The sequence below is a fragment of the Chrysemys picta genome, chromosome 2, assembly GCF_011386835.1.
Source record: "Chrysemys picta bellii isolate R12L10 chromosome 2, ASM1138683v2, whole genome shotgun sequence".
In the NCBI taxonomy this organism is placed as follows: Eukaryota; Metazoa; Chordata; order Testudines; family Emydidae; genus Chrysemys; species Chrysemys picta.
In genome coordinates this window covers 98,281,299-98,299,975 of record NC_088792.1, presented here as the reverse complement: position 1 = coordinate 98,299,975, position 18,677 = coordinate 98,281,299, and the positions used below count along the sequence as shown (strand labels likewise).

The window sequence follows — 18,677 nt, the reverse complement described above, 5'->3', positions numbered from 1 at the left end:
TGACAAGCTCAGCAGACAGGCCAACGATTGATTTATTTTAATTAGCATATGTATTTATTTATGATTTAATTGGTGTTCTAACTTTTAGCACTTTATGATGTGACAGATTTAATAAAACCTCAAACAATTACAATAAATTGACCATAAGGATAACTAGCGAAGCCACAACTTCTGGAATTTAACAACTACCTTCCTGTTAAAATCAACCCCCTTCCTGTCTTATTACTTATCAGCCAAGAGAAATCAACTACTCATATGCTTAAGATTAGGCATGCGCTGGTGTGCCTTGCTAGAATGGAGTCCGAGGGCTTGATCCTGCTCCCAGGCATGTCAATGGGAAAACTCCCAGTGAAAGATCAAGCCCCAAATTGGCATAGAAACAATCCTTAACCTTTGAAGCCATGTCTCCTAGGGTACGTCTTCACTACCCGCCGTATCGGCGGGTAGCAATCGATTTATCCGGGATCGATATATCACGTCTCGTTAAGACGCGATATATCGATCCCCGAATGCGCTCAACGTCGACTCCGGAACTCCACCAGAGCGAGCGGCGGTAGCGCAGTCGACGGGGGAGCCGCGGCTGTCGATCCCGTGCCTTGTGGATCCCAGGTAATTCGATCCAAGATACTTCGACTTCAGCTACGCTATTCGTGTAGCTGAAGTTGCGTATCTTGGATCGATTCCCCACCCCCCAAGTGTAGACCAGCCCCTAGTCAAGACAGGGTTGATGCACATTGACTGGTCAGCATGGGGGTTAACCAGACTGCTGTTTTATTCATTATGTGGATGATTTTCAAAGCTGTCAGACGTTCAGTGTTCTGGCCTCATCCTGCTTTCCTTGAGCACCCAACACTCCCATTGAAGTCAGCAGCAATTTCAGCTTCCCAACATGGGTGTATCAATGAGCAGGAGTCCTGGCCTGACCCAGAGGAACAGCCTTTCAGGGTGACAGGAGCTCAGGCTCCATGTGCATGTGGCTGACCGTTAATTCAGCAGAAATGGAGGGGCTGATTTAACAGATGAAGGCAGATTGTTTTATGGAGAAGGGAGGACTGAGAGGGTAGGTTGAGAAAGCAGGAAGGTTGGAAAAAGATCAACCAAAAATGGGCCAGCATGTTAGGCCATATGTCTCTTCTAAACATTTTTTCTGCTCTTATTGTTCCAATGTCATATTACTTCATGAACATCAGCCACATTTTTTTGCACATTACAATGATTTTAAAGAAGTAAAAATGAGTAAAATATGTATTTGCATGAGGAAGATTTTTTTTTCTTACTTGTGTGACTTTGAGGGGATGGGCTCATCATAGGTTTTTTTTTTTTTTTTTTTTTTTATCACAGTTCAATGACCATTACTCAGAAGGTTCTTCAAAATTCTCCCCAATCCCTTCACTACAACTGAAATGTGTGTTCCTATTCTTCCACTCTTATGCTCAATTGCCACTACAATGCCTCACTGGTCTCCATGAACCCAATGTCATTCTATCCTACCAACAGGAGGGCAAGAAGTACACATGTACTAGTGTACCCTCCAACGAGAGTCAGAACATCTCCCATGAAGTTTTTTCTTTCCACTGGTGAATAAGAATAGAAGTCCTGAATTTGTATCCAAACCTGAAATCACCTAAGCAGCAATGCAAAATAATGCCATTAAGTTACAATGCTTTCTGGGTATGTGTAAACTACTGTTCAGTATTCGTCCCCCTCTGTGCCTGATCTACAGAGGATATGAATCTACTGCAGCTCCATGTGAGGGGACCGATTTACAAATACGCTTCATCATCATCAACATGTTCCCATTACGCCTCTGGCGTTTAGGGCAGCGACGAAGCTCCTCCATGCCTGTCTGTTTCTGGCAAGTCTTTCAATGGTCCCTCAGCTGTGCTCCAGGTTTTTCAGCTCGGCTTCCTTTGCCATGTTGTTTTGGGTCAATCTCGTTTTCGCTTACCTTCAGGTGTCCATCTTATTGCTACTCTGGTGATGGAATCAGTTTCCATCCAAAGCACATCCATCTCCAACGTCTCCTGGCAATGATGATGCTCAGATCCTCTTGGCTGCAGTGTGAAGAAGTACAAATACACTTAGACACCCAAAAATGCAGATAATCCCCCTAGATGCCTATCCTTATCTCAGGCTGCAGAGACTTATGCTCTGAAGTTCCAGGTTCAATCCCTCCTAACAACAAAGAGAGTCATTCCATATACATGGAATTCCTGCTATAAAAAAGGCTCTGAAGATCTAAAATGTAATTTAGCTTGTTTTTTTTCTGTGATTAAGCTGCATAAATGACACTGAGAACTTCCATCAGATCTGGATAACATATCAGCTGTTGTAAGAGAAAGGTCAGCTTGGAAATCACACCAAACAATGCTCTTGTCCTTGATATCAAGCACAGCATACTCTTTTGGCTTTAATGGCTTGTTCTGCTGCCTTAACTGCAGTTGTGTGGCTGGTATTGAAAGCTGGTGGTTGAGAGAAACAAGCAGAGAGGCTATATATATTGGTCTATTATTTATGCCTCAGTTACACAGGTGCAATACTCCTTGAAATCTATGGTTCAAATTCTGCTCTCAGATATACCAAAGTAGCAGCAGAATTTGGCCCACTTACTAGTTGAACCACGTATTTTACCAAATTTCAGTGTATGGGGCATTTTCCACACTTATTTTGATTTGGCTGAAAGCTTGTCTCTTGTTTAGGATTTCCCTCTGTATTTACAGTAGGCAACTTTAAAGTATGGTTCTAATCTGAAAAACAGCAAGGTCAGATTCCACGTTTGTTGTTTCTCAATGACTCCAAATAAAATCTGCTCAGAGTTGAAGTTGAAACATTTCCTGCCTGCCAGCCCACCACATTCAGTCTAAGACCTGAAAGTTAAACTCTCTTTTCAGCTCACTCATCAGCAACAGTGAAGATTCTTCATTCACAATGTATTGAAGGCTTCTGTTGGTAAGGCACCAACCTTCTAATTCCACTGTGCTGGCTCTGCAAGACTAACAGAAGAAAAATGCTGTAAAAACTGTTTTTTGTCATTCAGTGAGCCATGTGGGCCAGACACAAGAACTTCTAGGATTTAGTCCACTTTCAGCAGCATAAAGCAGTACAATAAGTGCTCCAGTACCTCTGCCTGCCTATTAGACTTCTCTCTACCCAGGAATAGGCAGACAAGGTAGTAGGGCACCTGTTGTGGGCTCTCAGGCTGTGCAAACTTGATGTTGCTGCTCCTGGACTGTCTCACTCTCCCAATAGCAAGTGGGGTTCTTGATTGAGCTTCCCCTTCCTCTCTTTGGCTACATCTGCAGTAAGAGCTAGGGGTGTGATTCCCAGCTCACGTAGACATACTCATGCTAGCTTTTGAGCTAGCACACGAAAAACTGTAGTGTAGCTGCAGTAGCAGTGAGGAGCAGCATGGGTTAGCTATGCAGACTACAAACCTGCATGAGCCCACGGGTTCGTATTTGCCACAGCTAGCCCTTGCCGCTGCTCATTGCTGCCCATACTACCATGGCTACACTACTATGGCACACTAGCTCAATGAGAGCTAGCACAAGTAAGTCTATGCAAGCTCGGAATCACCCCCTTAGCTCTTAGTGTATAGAGGGCAGGAAAACTCTATAGCCGGACACACTGCTTTTCTTCCCCTCCCCTCCCCCGCCTTGGGAGAAGGAAACAAGACTGTCTCTGCTGGATTCTCTCTCCTAGACTAGTAAGTGGGTTCTTGCTCTGAGCCCTTCCTTCCTAGTGCCAGGAGAAAAACCCAGGGTAGAAAGGGATTGGTGCCAGCCAGGGATATCAATATAATAAGGTGAAGGAGTGTATAATGGGGAAAGGGGATTTACGCTGCAAAAGGAGCTTGATGAAGGTGATAAAGAGAAACTGGTGCTGGAAGGAGGGTAAGGAGCTGGGGGCCTAAGGACTGCTACCAGCAAAAACAAGAATATTTTTCCTTGCCTCCTGCTCCAAAATATGGAGACTGGTGCCACAGGAAGATATAACCCTTGATGCGGCTCGTTTGTTGTGATGGATCAGTTTGCTTTAAAAAAAAGTGGTTCCTTTTATTTATTTTTAATATGAAATGTCTTTAATGGAGGTTTCATAGCATGAGGCCCTTACGCTTAAAAGCTCTCATTGTAATAGCTCAGTAATGGAAGTCTTTTTGGATATAGATTTCCCTGTAGTACAGAGCTCCTTATACATTACTTCAGACTTTAATGTATTGTCTGAACATTTATGCCATTCTCACTTCTCTTCCTCAGTAAACATATTGCTAATAAAAGAAAGCCCGTTAGCATCTGCTGTTCACAAGGAGAAAGAGTTCACAAATGCAGTCGAGAACGGGGTTGTAATACTTGTGCTGTATCCCATTTCCAAGCTATATAAATATTTGTTCCAGTGGTGTTGTGTGGCAGATTAAAGACATTAAAGTGTTGCTCTCCTGGTTAGGATTACTGATTTAATGTGAGGAAAAGGGTCTGATTGTAACATAGGAGTTTCCAGGGGTCAGCTTTAAAACAATTTCACAGGTTTATTGAAGCTGCCTGCTGTTTGAAAGAGAAAATCGTGGCTCCTTTTAGTCAATGCCATCCCGTCTCAGCTAAGCCTCTTCTAATTCCGTGACATGAAGAACTCTCTTCTATTTTGGTGATGATCTGCTTATTGAGAGTGTCTTAAAATCTATTTTTAAAAAATAGCTGTAGTAGTAATAATAAGGAATAATAATTCTTAGTACTTCTGTTGCACTCTTTATCCATTGATCTTAAAGCATGTCAAAAATGAAAGTACAATGCTCCCTGTTTTACAGCATTGGAAACTGAGGCACATCCAGGAACAGAATCTGGATCAGCTAGCTCCCAGTCCAGTGCCCAACCCAGTCTACCATAACACTTCCTAGTTTAGTAGTGTCCTACTTTATTTACAGTTATCCTCTTGAAAACTGATTTTACAGTAATTTTTTTCTTAAACTTATAGTTTTTGATTTAAAAAAAGGAAGCTTAATTTCCTGATTAGGATAAAAGATTCATTTCCTGTGGCTGATACAACAGCAGGCGTTTCAGTCCTGTATCAGGAAAGCATGGACATGAGAGATTACTTGCAGAAATGAGGAGGTCTCAAAACACGTGCATTACAACTTTGCCAATTCGATTTCTCTGTCTTTAGGCAGGCTGGGGCTTCTCCCTTCCCCTACCACTGCTCCAGGCTGACTGCGCTCTGTACCAGAGGACAGAAGATTCAATCCTCACCCACTAGAGCAGGGGAATGTGTGTGTGTGTGTGGGGGGGGAGAAAGGTCTTGGTGAACAGCACTGCAGCAGAGCCATGATGGGAAGTGAGGGCCCTCTTGCACACTGGGTATGTCTATACTTGGAACTGGAAGCGTGATTCCATATCATGTAGAAACACTGGGTTAGCTCTCCTCAAGCTAGAGTACTAAAAAAGAGTAGTATAGCCATGGTAGCATGGCTAGCTGCAGGAGGGGACAGCTACCCCAACTACAAGCTTCTCCAGACCTCACAGGTATGTACTTGGGTGTGTAGCCCGAGCCACTGTCTGTGCTACTATGGCTACATTGATATTTTTAGCACACTAGCTCTCCTTAAGCTAGCCCAAGTAAGTCTCCCCAAGCTGGGAGTCACATCCCCTAGCTGAATTGTAGACATACCCATCGCGTCTTCTCCTGCGGTGGTGTCAATGAGAGCCTTGCGGAGCAGTGGTATCAGAGTTAATACCCCCACTTAGATGAATGGGATAGTTCACACAGCAGAGCTCTTGTTACAGGATCTCTGCAGACTCCGAAACAAAGCCATGTGGTATTTATGCTCAGAGCACCTTTTTAATATGGTCTGTGGAAAGATGAGGACTAGAAACATTTATTTTAAAAATGAAAACAGATTGATGTTACGTGACTCCGGAAGCTGGGGCTTAAGTACAGGCCTGTAGTGTCTATGCCCTAGTTTGTTCCTGAATGTGGGTTCTTCATCAGGGAGGCATTTTAGAGGGAAGAACATAAATTTGGGCTGAAGGGATGAATGTGCACATAAGGGGACAAGTATCTGCCTTTGGAAGTAGGTGTCTTACTGGGCACACTAAGAGCACCACAGTGATTTCATAGGCTTTACTATCAGGAGCAATCCCGCATTAGCAGATTGGACCAGGTGACCCAATATGTCAAATTCCTCCAGCTACTTGTGATTTTACAGTTCTATGTCAATGGGAACCATGGATGGGTTGTAAAAGGGATGTGCTTTTCACCACCTGAAACTGGAGTTAATTCACTCAGCAAAATTGTTTTAGTTTTAGTTTTTGTTTTTTTTATGGTGACAGCTTAACATAGTGAAGTCCTCTATCCACAATGGGAAATACACCAGATGGATGAGCAGTACAGGATTTTTCCCCTCTCCACCCTGCCCTTGATCTGAAGGGACTACATCTAAGATTGAGATAATCTCCATGCCCATTTAGCTCATGATATTTTCCACTGAGAGTACCAGCAAGGGTGGCAGTAGTGATGCTGGCTGTAGCAATGTACACCAGCAACCTACTACTCGCTTTAGATAGGCCATCACAGAGCAGGTCTCGTTCAGTCTCTCCCCTAGCTTGGGCTTCTCTTGCTTTTCTTTTACTGTCCCAATCCCCTTCCCTGTAGTTAGAAATATTCTTAAATACTTTGTCTTATGTGTCTCAGATAATTCTATTGTTATGCTACCTGCTTGAAATACTTGCTATAAAGTTGTTATCCTTTTCCTTTTCCAGTTTTATAGTATTATATGGCACAAAGTTATATTCTTGTAAAACCTCTGTGGTAACAAGTTCCATACTTTGGAAAGACAAATAGAGTTTAAGTACTCCATAACAAACATAGTTATAAAAAGCTCATTCATTATTCCACACAGTGGAACTGTATATCCAAGTATTCTCCCTTGAGTTATTCTAGTTTGATTGAACAGTTTCTGATCATTTTCAGCTTTTGCAAAAAATAATGTGACCTCCAATAATCTCTGATCAATCAAGGTAAACAAAACTAAAAGCTGTTTAATAAGAGTACAGGAGAGAAAGGCTACCTATCTAATAAGATTTTGTGTGTGTACATACACGCATGTGAGAGAGAATATGACCAGGTTCAATCATCACTGGGATTCACAGCTATCACTGTTACAGTCCAGTTTTTAAAACTCTCAGCCATTTTGACTTTGTGTTACACAGTGCTGTGTACAGCTACAGCATGGGATTTATCTATCTATGCCATGCCAAGAGTCCAGGACCATTGTGATATCATACATAACAACAACCCACCACCCTTACTCTACAGCTGATCTGAATGCAACCATTTCGTTAGTTATTTAAGGGAGATTGCACAGATAGTGGATTACTTGGCCCAACTGCCAAACCTGTGCAACAGCATGGTGGTTTTCAGCTACTACTGATACATAAAGATCCCCAAAGGATTTACAAGTTATGAGCCAGATTCTGATCTCAGTTCCACCAGGGTGGTTCTGGAGTAATGGAATTATTTTGGATTTGCAGCAGTGTAACACAGCAGAATATGGCCCTATACACAAGTTATTTCACCCAGCACTGAATCACAGGAGGATGACAGGCAAAGGAGGAAAGGCCTAGGGAATAGGGCACAAGACTGGGACTCAGAACATAAGTTTAATTTCTGGCTCTGTCACAGACTTCCTATGTGACCTCGTGCAAGTTGCTATGTACGCTGTACCTCAGTTCCTCATCAGTAAAATAAGATTAATACTTCTCTACCTCGCACAGGTAGCATGGGGATAAAATCCAGTAATGATTGTGAGGCACTGAGTTACTACAGCAATGAGGACCATATAGGTACCTAAGGACACAAACAAACGTGTTGCACAGCACGTCATGCCCAACAATAGGAGAAGCTGACATTTTGGTCAAGGACATCAGGGTAAACCCCTACTTGATATAAATAACATGGGCTCATTAATTGTCCAGGCAGATCAGACAGGCCCTCGGTTTTTCAAGGTCTAAAATCATACAGTAAATTGCATAGAATTGCATTTTGAAGAGGACAGAGCTAAGGCTTGGATCAGATTCTCTCTGCTTGCATTACAATTCCTCGGCAAGTTGGTTTTGACCTAACACTTGAAATTACATAATAAAGGAAATTAAAATGGGGAAATGTTTTGTCAAATGAAATGTTAAACTGCAGCAAGTTCCAAGGACAAAAAAAAGTATATTCTGATTGCTTCTCATAAGAAGAGAAAAATACTTCAAAGACAAAAACAGCTGCCCAAAGACAAACTTTTATCAGAGAATATCTAGTAGTTTGAACTGTATGATTTATGTTAATTTTACCCATCGCAGAGCCCTTTGTGAGAATAAGACCAAATTCTCCTCCCAAGTACACCAGTGCAGATCCAGAGTAAACTCCACTGACTTACTGGAGTTATTCCAGGTTTATATCACTGCAAGAGAGAATTTGGCCTATGTAAGGAGAAATCCATCACTAAGAACTGGATGATAGCTCAAAAACTATCCTTTTTCTCGTTTTCTTTTTCTATTGCAGTAGTAGGACTCTTTTAACTGAAAAGGATGAACAAGCTAAAACCCAGGCTCAAACAAAGCCAGGAAAATCACTGATGCAGAAATCTTCAATTTATATCTGTATTGGTTTCTATGGGCAAAATCTTGCATTCAGCTATAATCCAATGCAACTCTATTGAAGCTATTTGGGTTGCACAGATGAGGTCAGAAGTTAGTCCCACTTGGATAGTGATGTTCATCCAAAATAAAAACCTTCTGAAAGCCCCACAGCACAGTTGTGTATAGCAGGCCAACAGATGTCAGTGTAATTGTTCCTTGGGGTGAGACATCTCCTAGTCACGACTAGTTCTTTTGAAAATATCATCTCAATGCTGTATACAGTATATGGGAGTATATTTTGTGACAGGTAACTACATTTTCATAATGGACTATGCATGTATAACCATTGCCAAATTCTCTGATCATTCCATTTTGATCCAGAGACTTCCCCAAACGTTTCCCGCAGATCCCATGGGCAGGGTCCTGCGGCAGGTCCCCCATCTGGCTTGCAGATATTCTCCCACAAAAGCAAAACAGACTTAGATCACATTACATTTCTGTGGCCTCTTCTCCATAACAAAAAACCTGCCCATAAGGGGTTCTGGGGACAGCTTCTGGCTGCATAAACCTTGAAGCATGGGTTCAAGGAAGCCACGTTGCCAGGGTTCATATGGGTGGAGGCACTGGAATAAGACAACCAGGGCAGAGGCACAAAACTGAGCAGATAGTTCTAGTCCCCTGCAGATCCTGGGTGAAGGAAAGACTATGTGGCATTTAGGGGTTGGACCCATGGGCTGATCTGCTGAGGGCAACCCCCCATACCTCTGATGGAAAATAATCAGTAAGAAAAAAGCATTAAATGCAATCCCACTGAATTCAACACATTGCACCATTGTGAATGGGTGCAGAATCTGGCCCATATATTTGAATTATTTTTCACTTTATTCCATGGCATGTCTGTCTAATTATCTTTCCTTGAGTCAGGTCACTCGTTGAAAACATCCCTAGACATGTGTTTTCTATACTCTTGGACAGCTGTTTAGCTAACAGAAGACATTCTATATAGATACTCTTCCTAAAACATCAGCCCCTGTAATCCATTGTTACTGCTATTACTCAATCGCCTACAGCTGATACTACTTTTCTTCTCTAATCAGGGAATGCCCTATTTCGGGATTAATCCAAAGTGGAAATTAATAAGTACTTTATCTGAAATACATTTGGGTCAAATGCCATATTTTTAAGACATACAAGTGCAGTAAAAACAGCTTAAGGACATACATGTGACCCAAAGTTTGGATCTAGATCCAAATTTTTCCAGGCTGGGGAAGCTCGGGCCAGGTCTACACTACCCCCCTAATTCGAACTAAGGTACGCAACTTCAGCTACGTGAATAACGTAGCTGAAGTTCGAAGTACCTTAGTTCGAACTTACCTTGGTCCACACTCGGCAGGCAGGCTCCCCCGTCGACTCCGCGGTACTCCTCTCGCCGAGCTGGAGTACCGCAGTCGACGGCGAGCACTTCCGGGTTCGACTTATCGCGTCCAGACTAGACGCGATAAGTCGAACCCAGAAGTTCGATCGCTCGCCGCCGAACTACCGGGTAAGTGTAGCCAAGGCCTTAGATTTGGGGCTTTGGTTTAGACCTAATGCTATCTTTCTTGAATTACTTTGACACTTTTGGTCTTATCTCATTCACAATCTACAGTGTGAAGATGTGTTAAAATGAAGAGGGAAAAAAAGATTTAGAATTTCAAAATTATTCTTAAAGAGGTTCAAAGGGTGTGTTGGGGGGGGGGGAAGGTTTTTAATTTATTTCTAACTAGTTCACAAATATCCTTTTGTAAAGGAAGTTTTTTTTTTTCTGAAAAAGTAAAATCTGCCTAGAAATTTTACTATTTTTAATACAGTGCTGTTAAAAAATACAACTAAAGATTTTAACTATTAAAATTTAAAGAGAGAGATCCCAGGCTGATACTTTGTATTGCAAGTTTCAGCCCAAATCAAATAAGGTATGACTCATGGATCCATCCAAAGTGAATTTATCATGTGGAAAGTAGAAAAACTCTAAACTATTTTTCCAATTGGCAGTACACAGTATATAGGATTTTCTCCTTCTCTCTAGCATTTGAGGATTAGTAGCATTTCCTAAACTTAAGAACGGCCCTACTGGGTCAGATGAAAGGTCCATCTAGCCCAGTATCCTGTTGTCGGCCAGTGCCAGGTGCCCCAGAGGGAATGAACAGAACAGGTAATCATCAAATGATCCATCCCCTGTCGCCCATTCCCAGCTTCTGGCAAACAGAGGCTAGGGACACCATTCCTGCCAATCCTGGCTAATAGCCATTGATGGACCTATCCTCCATGAATTTATCTAGTTCTTTTTTGAACCCTGTTATGGTCTTGGCCTTCACAACATCCTCTGGCAAGGAGTTCCACAGGGTGACTGTGCATTGTGTGAAGAAATATTTCCTTTTATTTGTTTTAAACCTGCTGCCTATTAATTTCATTTTGTGACCCCTAGTTCTTGTGTTATGAGAAGTAGTAAACAACACTTCCTTATCTACTTTCTCTACACCAGTCATGATTTTATAGATCTCAATCATATTTCCCATTAGCCATCTCTTTTCCAAGCTAAAAAGTCCCAGTCTTATTACTCTCTCTCCCCATACGGAATCTCTCCCCTAATCATTTTTGTTGCCCTTTTCTGACCTTTTCCAATATATTTTTTTTGAGATGGGGCAACCACATCTGCATAAAGTATGGGCATACCAGGGATTTATATAGAGGCAACATGATATTTCTGTCCTATTATCTATCCCGTTCTTAATTATTCCCAGCATTCTATTCGCTTTATTGACTGCCCTTGCACATTGAGTGGATGTTTTCAGAGAACTATCCTCAATGACTCCAAGATCTCTTTCTTGAGTCGTAACAGATAATTTAGATCCTATCATTTTATATGTATAGTTAGGATTAGGCTTCCCAATGTGCATTACTTTGCATTTATCAACATTAAATTTCATCTGCCATTTTGTTGCCCAGTCACCCAGTTTTTGAGAGATCCTTTTGTAGCTCTTCGCAGTCTGCCTGGGTCTTAACTATCTTTAGTAATTTTTTATCATCTGCAAATTTTGCCACCTCACTGTTTACCCCTTTTTCCAGATCATTTATGAATATGTTGAATAGGACTGGTCCCAGAGCAGACTCCTGGGGGACCCCACTATTTACCTCTCTCCATTCTGAAAACTGACCATTTATTCCTACCCTTTGTTTCCTATCTTTTAACCAGTTACCAATCCATGAGAGCACCTTCCCTCTTATCCCGTGGCAGCTTACTTTGCTTAAGAGCCTTTGGTGAGGGATCTTGTCAAAGGCTTTCTGAAAATCTAAGTATACTATATCCACTGGATCCCCTTGGTCCACATGCTTGTTGACCCCCTGTAACAAAGCTGTGTCAATAACGTCACCCCCTCAAATAATTCTAGTAGATTGGGGAGGCATGATTTCCCTTTACTAAAATCATGTTGACTCTTCCCCAACAAATTATGTTCATCTATGTGTCTGACAATATTGTTCTTTATTATAGTTTCAACCAGTTTGCCTAGTACTGAAGTCAGGCTTACAGGCCTGTAGTTGCCGGAATCCGTTCTGGAGCCCTTTTTAAAAATTGGCGTCACATTAGCTATCCTCCAGTCATCTGGTACAGAAGCTGATGCAAATGATAGTTTACAGACTACAGTTAGTAGTTCTGCAATTTCACATTTGAGTTCCTTCAGAACTCTTGGGTGAATACCATCTGGTCCTGGTGACTTATTGCTGTTTAATTTATCAATTAGTTCCAAAACCTCCTCTAATGATACCTCAATCTGGGACAGTTACTCGGATCTGTCACCTAAAAAGAATGACTCAGGTTTGGGAATCTCCCTCGCATCCTCAGCCGTGAAGACCGATGCAAATAATTCATTTAGTTTCTCCGCAATGGCCTTATCATCCTTGAGTGCTCCTGTAGCACCTCGATCGTCCAGTGGCCCCACTGGTTGTTTAGCAGGCCTCCTGCTTCTGATATACTTAAAAAAAATTGCTATTACTTTTTGAGTCTTTGCTTAACTGTTCCTCAAATTCTTTTTTGGCCTTCCTAATTGTATTTTTACACTTCATTTGCCAGTGTTTATGCTCCTTTCTATTTTCCTCACTAGGATTTAACTTCCACTGGAAGTTAAATACCTTTTTTGCCTCTCACTGCTTCTTTTACTTTGTTGTTTAGCCATGGTGGCACTTTTTTGGTTCTCTCTTGTTTTATTATTTTGGTGTATACATTTAAGTTGAGCCTCTATTACGGTGTCTTTAAAACGTTTCCATGCATCTTGAAGAGATTTCACTTTTGGCACTAGAGGGTCCCGTGGCACCTTTAAGACTAACAGAAGTATTGGGAGCATAAGCTTTCGTGGGTAAGAACCTCACTTCTTCAGATGCAAGTAATGGAAATCTCCAGAGGCAGGTATAAATCAGTATAGAGATAACGAGGTTAGTTCAATCAGGGAGGGTGAGGTGCTCTGCTAGCAGTTGAGGTGTGAACACCAAGGGAGGAGAAATTGCTTCTGTAGTTGGATAGCCATTCACAGTCTTTGTTTAATCCTGATCTGATGGTGTCAAATTTGCAAATGAACTGGAGCTCAGCAGTTTCTCTTTGGAGTCTGGTCCTGAAGTTTTTTTGCTGTAAGATGGCTACCTTTACATCTTCTATTGTGTGGCCAGGGAGGTTGAATTGTTCTCCTACAAGTTTTTGTATATTGCCATTCCTGATATCTGACTTGTGTCCATTTATTCTCTTGCATAGTGACTGTCTAGTTTGGCCAATGTACATAGCAGAGGGGCATTGCTGGCACATGATGTCATATATAACATTGGTGGACGTGCAGGTGAATGAGCCGGTGATGTTGTAGCTGATCTGGTTAGGTCCTGTAATGGTGTTGCTGGTGTAGATATGTGGGCAGAGTTGGCATTGAGGTTTGTTGCATGGGTTGGTTCCTGAGTTAGAGTTGTTATGGTGCGGTGCGTGGTTGCTGGTGAGAATATGCTTAAGGTTGGTGGGTTGTCTGTGGGCGAGGACTGGCCTGCCTCCCAAGGTCTGTGAAAGTGAGGGATCATTGTCCAGGATGAGTTGTAGATCATTGATGATGCATTGGAAAGGTTTAAGCTGAGGACTGTAGGTGGTGGCCAGTGGAGTTCTGTTGGTTTCTTTTTTGGGCCTGTCTTGCAGCAGGAGGCTTCTGGGTACACATCTGGCTCTGTTGATTTGTTTCTTTATTTCCTTGTGTGGGTATCGTAGTTTTGAGAATGCTTGGTGAAGATCTTGTAGGTGTTGGTCTCTGTCTGAGGGGTTGGAGCAGATGCGTTTGTACCTCAGTGCTTGGCTGTAGACGATGGATCGTGTGGTGTTTCCGGGGTGGAAGCTGGAGGCATGAAGGTAGGCGTAGCGGTCGGTGGGTTTTTGGTATAGGGCGGTGTTAACGTGGCCATCGCTTATTTGTACTGTGGTGTCTAGGAAGTGGACTTCCCGTGTAGATTGGTCTAGGCTGAGGTTGATGGTGGGGTGGAAGCTGTTGAAATCATGGTGGAATTCTTCCAGGGTCTCCTTCCCAGATGATGAAGATGTCATCAATGTAGCGTAGGTAGAGAAGGGGCGTGAGTGGACGAGAGCTGAGGAAGCGTTGTTCCAGGTCAGCCATAAAAATGTTGGCATATTGTGGGGCCATGTGGGTGCCCATAGCAGTGCCACTGGTCTGGAGGTATATATTGTCACCAAATTTGAAATAATTGTGCATGAGGATAAAGTCACAGAGCTCAGCAATAAGTTGTGCTGTGTCATCATCAGGGATACTGTTCCTGACAGCTTGTATTCCATCTGTGTGTGGGATGTTTGTGTAGAGAGCCTCTACATCCATCGTGGCACTGTACCCTTTAATTTCTGTTTAACTAACCTCCTCATTGTTGTGTAGTTTCCCGTTTCTGAAATTAAATGCTACAGTGTTGGGCCACTGTGGTGTTTTTCCTGCCACAGGGATATTAAATGTAATTATATTATGGTCACTATTATCAAGCGGTCCAGCTATATTCACCTCCTGGACCAGATCCTGTGCTCCACTTAGGATTAAATCAAGAATTGCCTCTCCTCTGGTGGGTTCCAGGACCAGCTGCTCCAAGAAGCAGTCACTTAAGGTGTCAAACTTTATCTCAGTATCCCACATTATTATTATTGAAGTTTTTTTCAATAGCCTCTCTAATCTCCCTGAGCATTTCACAGTCACTATCACCATCCTGGTCAGGTGGTTGGTAATATATCCTTACCACTATATTCTTATTATTAGAGCATGGAATTTCTATCCATAGAGATTCTATGATACAGTTTGATTCATTTAAGATTTTTACTTCATTTGATTCTACGCTTTCTTTCACATATAATGCCACTCCCACACCAGCGCAACCTGTTCTGTCCTTCCGATATATTTTGTACCCTGGTATTACTGTATCCCATTGATTATCCTCATTCCACCAAGTTTCTGTGATGCCTATTATATCAATATCCTAATTTAATACGAGGCACTCTAGTTCACCCATTTTGTTATTTAGACTTCTAGCACTGGTATATATGCACTTTAAAAACTTGTTTCCTTTTAGCTGTCTGCCATTACACAATGTAATTAAATGGGACTCCTTTTTTATTTGACTGTTTCTGATCAGACCCTGCCTGTATTTTATCATTTTCCATCCTCTTGTCTTCACTAGGACATAGAGATTATCTATTAATAGATCCTCCCCTAAGGGATGTCCGAACCATGTGCTTCTCCGCACCTGTCAGCTTTCCCCAAGCCGTTAGTTTAAAAGCTGCTGTACGACCTTTCTAATGTTAAGTGCCAGCAATCTGATTCTATTTTTGTTTAGGTGGAGCCCATCCTTCCTGCATAGGCTCTCCCTTTCCCAAAAGTTTCCCCAGGTCCTAATATGTGGGGATGTATTATCCCTACACCAACCTAATGAAAAGTTCCATGAGGAGGTAAGGGTCACGATGGGACACTTGCCAGGTAAACAAATCATGGCCTTATGTAAGGCCCCCTGGTGGTCTAGGATTATATAAGATGATCATGGCCTTATGTAAGGCTCCCTGGTGGTCTAGGATTATATAAGATGATCATGGCCTTATGTAAGGCCCCCTGGTGGTCTAGAATTATATAAGATGAGGTAAACAAATCATGGCCTTATGTAAGGAACGGTTAAACCAATCGGTGTGGGGCTATACATGTGATAAACACATGATTCTCCTTCTTGTCCAATCCGTAGATGTGTTATTATAGCCTAATTGTGTTATGTAATGTAGAGAAAAACTATAAAAGAAAGCTTGCAATAAACAGGATTCGGATTCAGCCTGCAACCACAGTGGTCGTGTGCTTTATCCGCTCCGCCTGGGACCGCCACAAATGGTGACCCCGACGTGATTCGGCTTGGACATCAAGGCAGCCAGGACTTTGCCCAGAGTGAGCTAGCAGAGATCATACTAGACACAGCCGCCAGTGGAGCAGGGATCAATGTTCTCAGACAGTAGACCCAACAGGTGTTGTCTCAAAAGCTGAGCAAAGAGAAAGCAGATCCAACCAGAAAAAGGATCTGAGTGGTCAGACTCTATGTCATCTCTCATGAAGAAACTGGAACAATTGAATTTAGATATTGAAGAGGCTCTCAGTGCTGGCTCTTCTCCTTCCAGCACTCCTTCTACCAAAAAGCGCAAACAGCCATGCCCTGTTAAGGTGGAGACAGGCCTTCTTCACAGAGATCATCAGAGAAAGGGAATCTGTGGGAATAAGAGGGCAGGCTACCAAGATTTAGATGGTTTGCCAAGCTCAGTGTCAACTGGAGCACGACCAAAAACTGAACATGGTTTGAGAAAAGGCGGAGGTGGCAGCTGCAGCAGGAGGTACCGGAGGATACCGGCTCCTGGTCGTCCGAGAGAGACGTTCGTGAGCTCACAGCCGACTGAAGCGTTCGGTGAGAAAAGGCGGAGGTGGCAGCCGCGGCAGGAGGTACCGGAGGATACCGGCTCCTGGTCGTCCGAGAGAGACGTTCGTGAGCTCACAGCCGACTGAAGCGTTCGGTGAGAAAAGGCGGAGGTGGCAGCCGCGGCAGGAGGTACCGGAGGATACCGGCTCCTGGTCATCCGAGAGAGACGTTCGTGAGCTCACAGCCGACTGAAGCGTTCGGTGAGAAAAGGCGGAGGTGGCAGCCGTGGCAGGAGGTACCAAAGGATACCGGCTCCTGGTCATCCGAGAGAGACGTTCGTGAGCTCACAGCCGACTGAAGCGTTCGGTGAGAAAAGGCGGAGGTGGCAGCCGTGGCAGGAGGTACCAAAGGATACCGGCTCCTGATCGTCCGAGAGAGACATTCGTGAGCTCACAGCCGACTGAAGCGTTCGGTGAGAAAAGGCGGAGGTGGCAGCCGCGGCAGGAGGTACCGGAAAATACCGGCTCCTGGTCGTCCGAGAGAGACGTTCGTGAGCTCACAGGTGAGCGGCTGCATTTAATAAAATGGGCTCTGATTTGTCTGCAGAGGAGGAGACGGTGCATGATTTTTTATTACGCATCGCTAAAAAGCGGGGAGAAAAGCTTCCCTCTGACGCGTTGTCCCGTTTGTTGAAATGGGGGCAGAAACGCGGGAATGTACAAACAGGGCCTTCAGCTACAGGACATGCTAAATCAGTTGTCCCATTTGGCCGGTGAGAGCCATCCCCCGCAGTCCCACACATTGCGAGCCCTGAAACAGCCCGGCTTTCCTGTCACCAATAATGTTTGTACCCCAGAGTTCCGGGCGGAGTTCCCGGGGCAGGGTGAGCAGTTGCGGAATAGGTTAAAAAAAATGGCGGAGCTAGGCTTATCTAACTTTGAAAGAACATATAAGAAAAAACCACCGGATAAGATCCCTCCGGCCGTGGCTCAAAACACAAATTGCTAAAAAGCCCGACGCCGCCACACAGAAGCCGAACAACGGCCCCGCAACACCGGACCTGCACTTGTTGTTTGTCACAGCCTAAACACCTAATAATGCTGTACTTCTGTTTGTTCGGACTCCTTATTATAGGAGCAGGGCTCTTTGTATGTCCAAACTCTGTACCTTTTGTTAACCCACGACAAAATGTTTGGGTCACCTGGGCGAACCAGACTGGCCAAGAAGCCCTTTTTGCTTGTCCATGGCCACCCCATCGGATCCCTTTAGAACATGTCTTATTGGCTATCCTTATTTACACCCCAATGGTTTTCGTGGGTATTTATGTAATGTTATGTTTTTTAATAGTTCTCCATATATTTCCCAGTTGTTAAATGTCACCTGTCGTCAGTTTTATAGGTTAAAAAAAAACTAGTCAGGTGGCTAGTAATTGTCCTAATGTTAGTTGGACCCTCCTATAGGCCTTATTTAAGAAAAAGGGGGGAGGTGTGGGGATGTATTATCCCTACACCAACCTAATGAAAAGTTCCATGAGGAGGTAAGGGTCACGATGGGACACTTGCCAGGTAAACAAATCATGGCCTTATGTAAGGCCCCCTGGTGGTCTAGGATTATATAAGATGATCATGGCCTTATGTAAGGCTCCCTGGTGGTCTAGGATTATATAAGATGATCATGGCCTTATGTAAGGCCCCCTGGTGGTCTAGAATTATATAAGATGAGGTAAACAAATCATGGCCTTATGTAAGGAACGGTTAAACCAATTGGTGTGGGGCTATACATGTGATAAACACATGATTCTCCTTCTTGTCCAATCCGTAGATGTGTTATTATAGCCTAATTGTGTTATGTAATGTAGAGAAAAACTATAAAAGAAAGCTTGCAATAAACAGGATTCGGATTCAGCCTGCAACCACAGTGGTCGTGTGCTTTATCTGCTCCGCATGGAACCCCACACTAATAAATCTAAACCCCTTCTCCCTACACCATCGTCTTATCCACACATTGAGACCCTGCAGTTCTGCCTGTCTAACTGGCCCTACGCGTGGAACTGGGAGCATCTCAGAGAATGCTACCATGGAGGTCCTGGACTTCAATATCTTACCTAGCAGCCTAAATTTGGCCTCC

The 18,677-nt window shown here is 43.3% G+C and overlaps 1 protein-coding gene across 1 annotated transcript in view; it reads right to left on the bottom strand.

Annotated features, from left to right (window-relative positions):
- The window catches only part of HECW1 (HECT, C2 and WW domain containing E3 ubiquitin protein ligase 1), a 419,038-nt gene that overhangs the window by 368,557 nt on the left and 31,804 nt on the right, over positions 1 to 18,677 (bottom strand). The window contains exon 2 of the mRNA XM_065583851.1: positions 1,949 to 2,054. The gene's annotated coding sequence lies outside the window, so the exon portion shown is untranslated. The remainder of the gene's footprint in view (positions 1 to 1,948; positions 2,055 to 18,677) is intronic.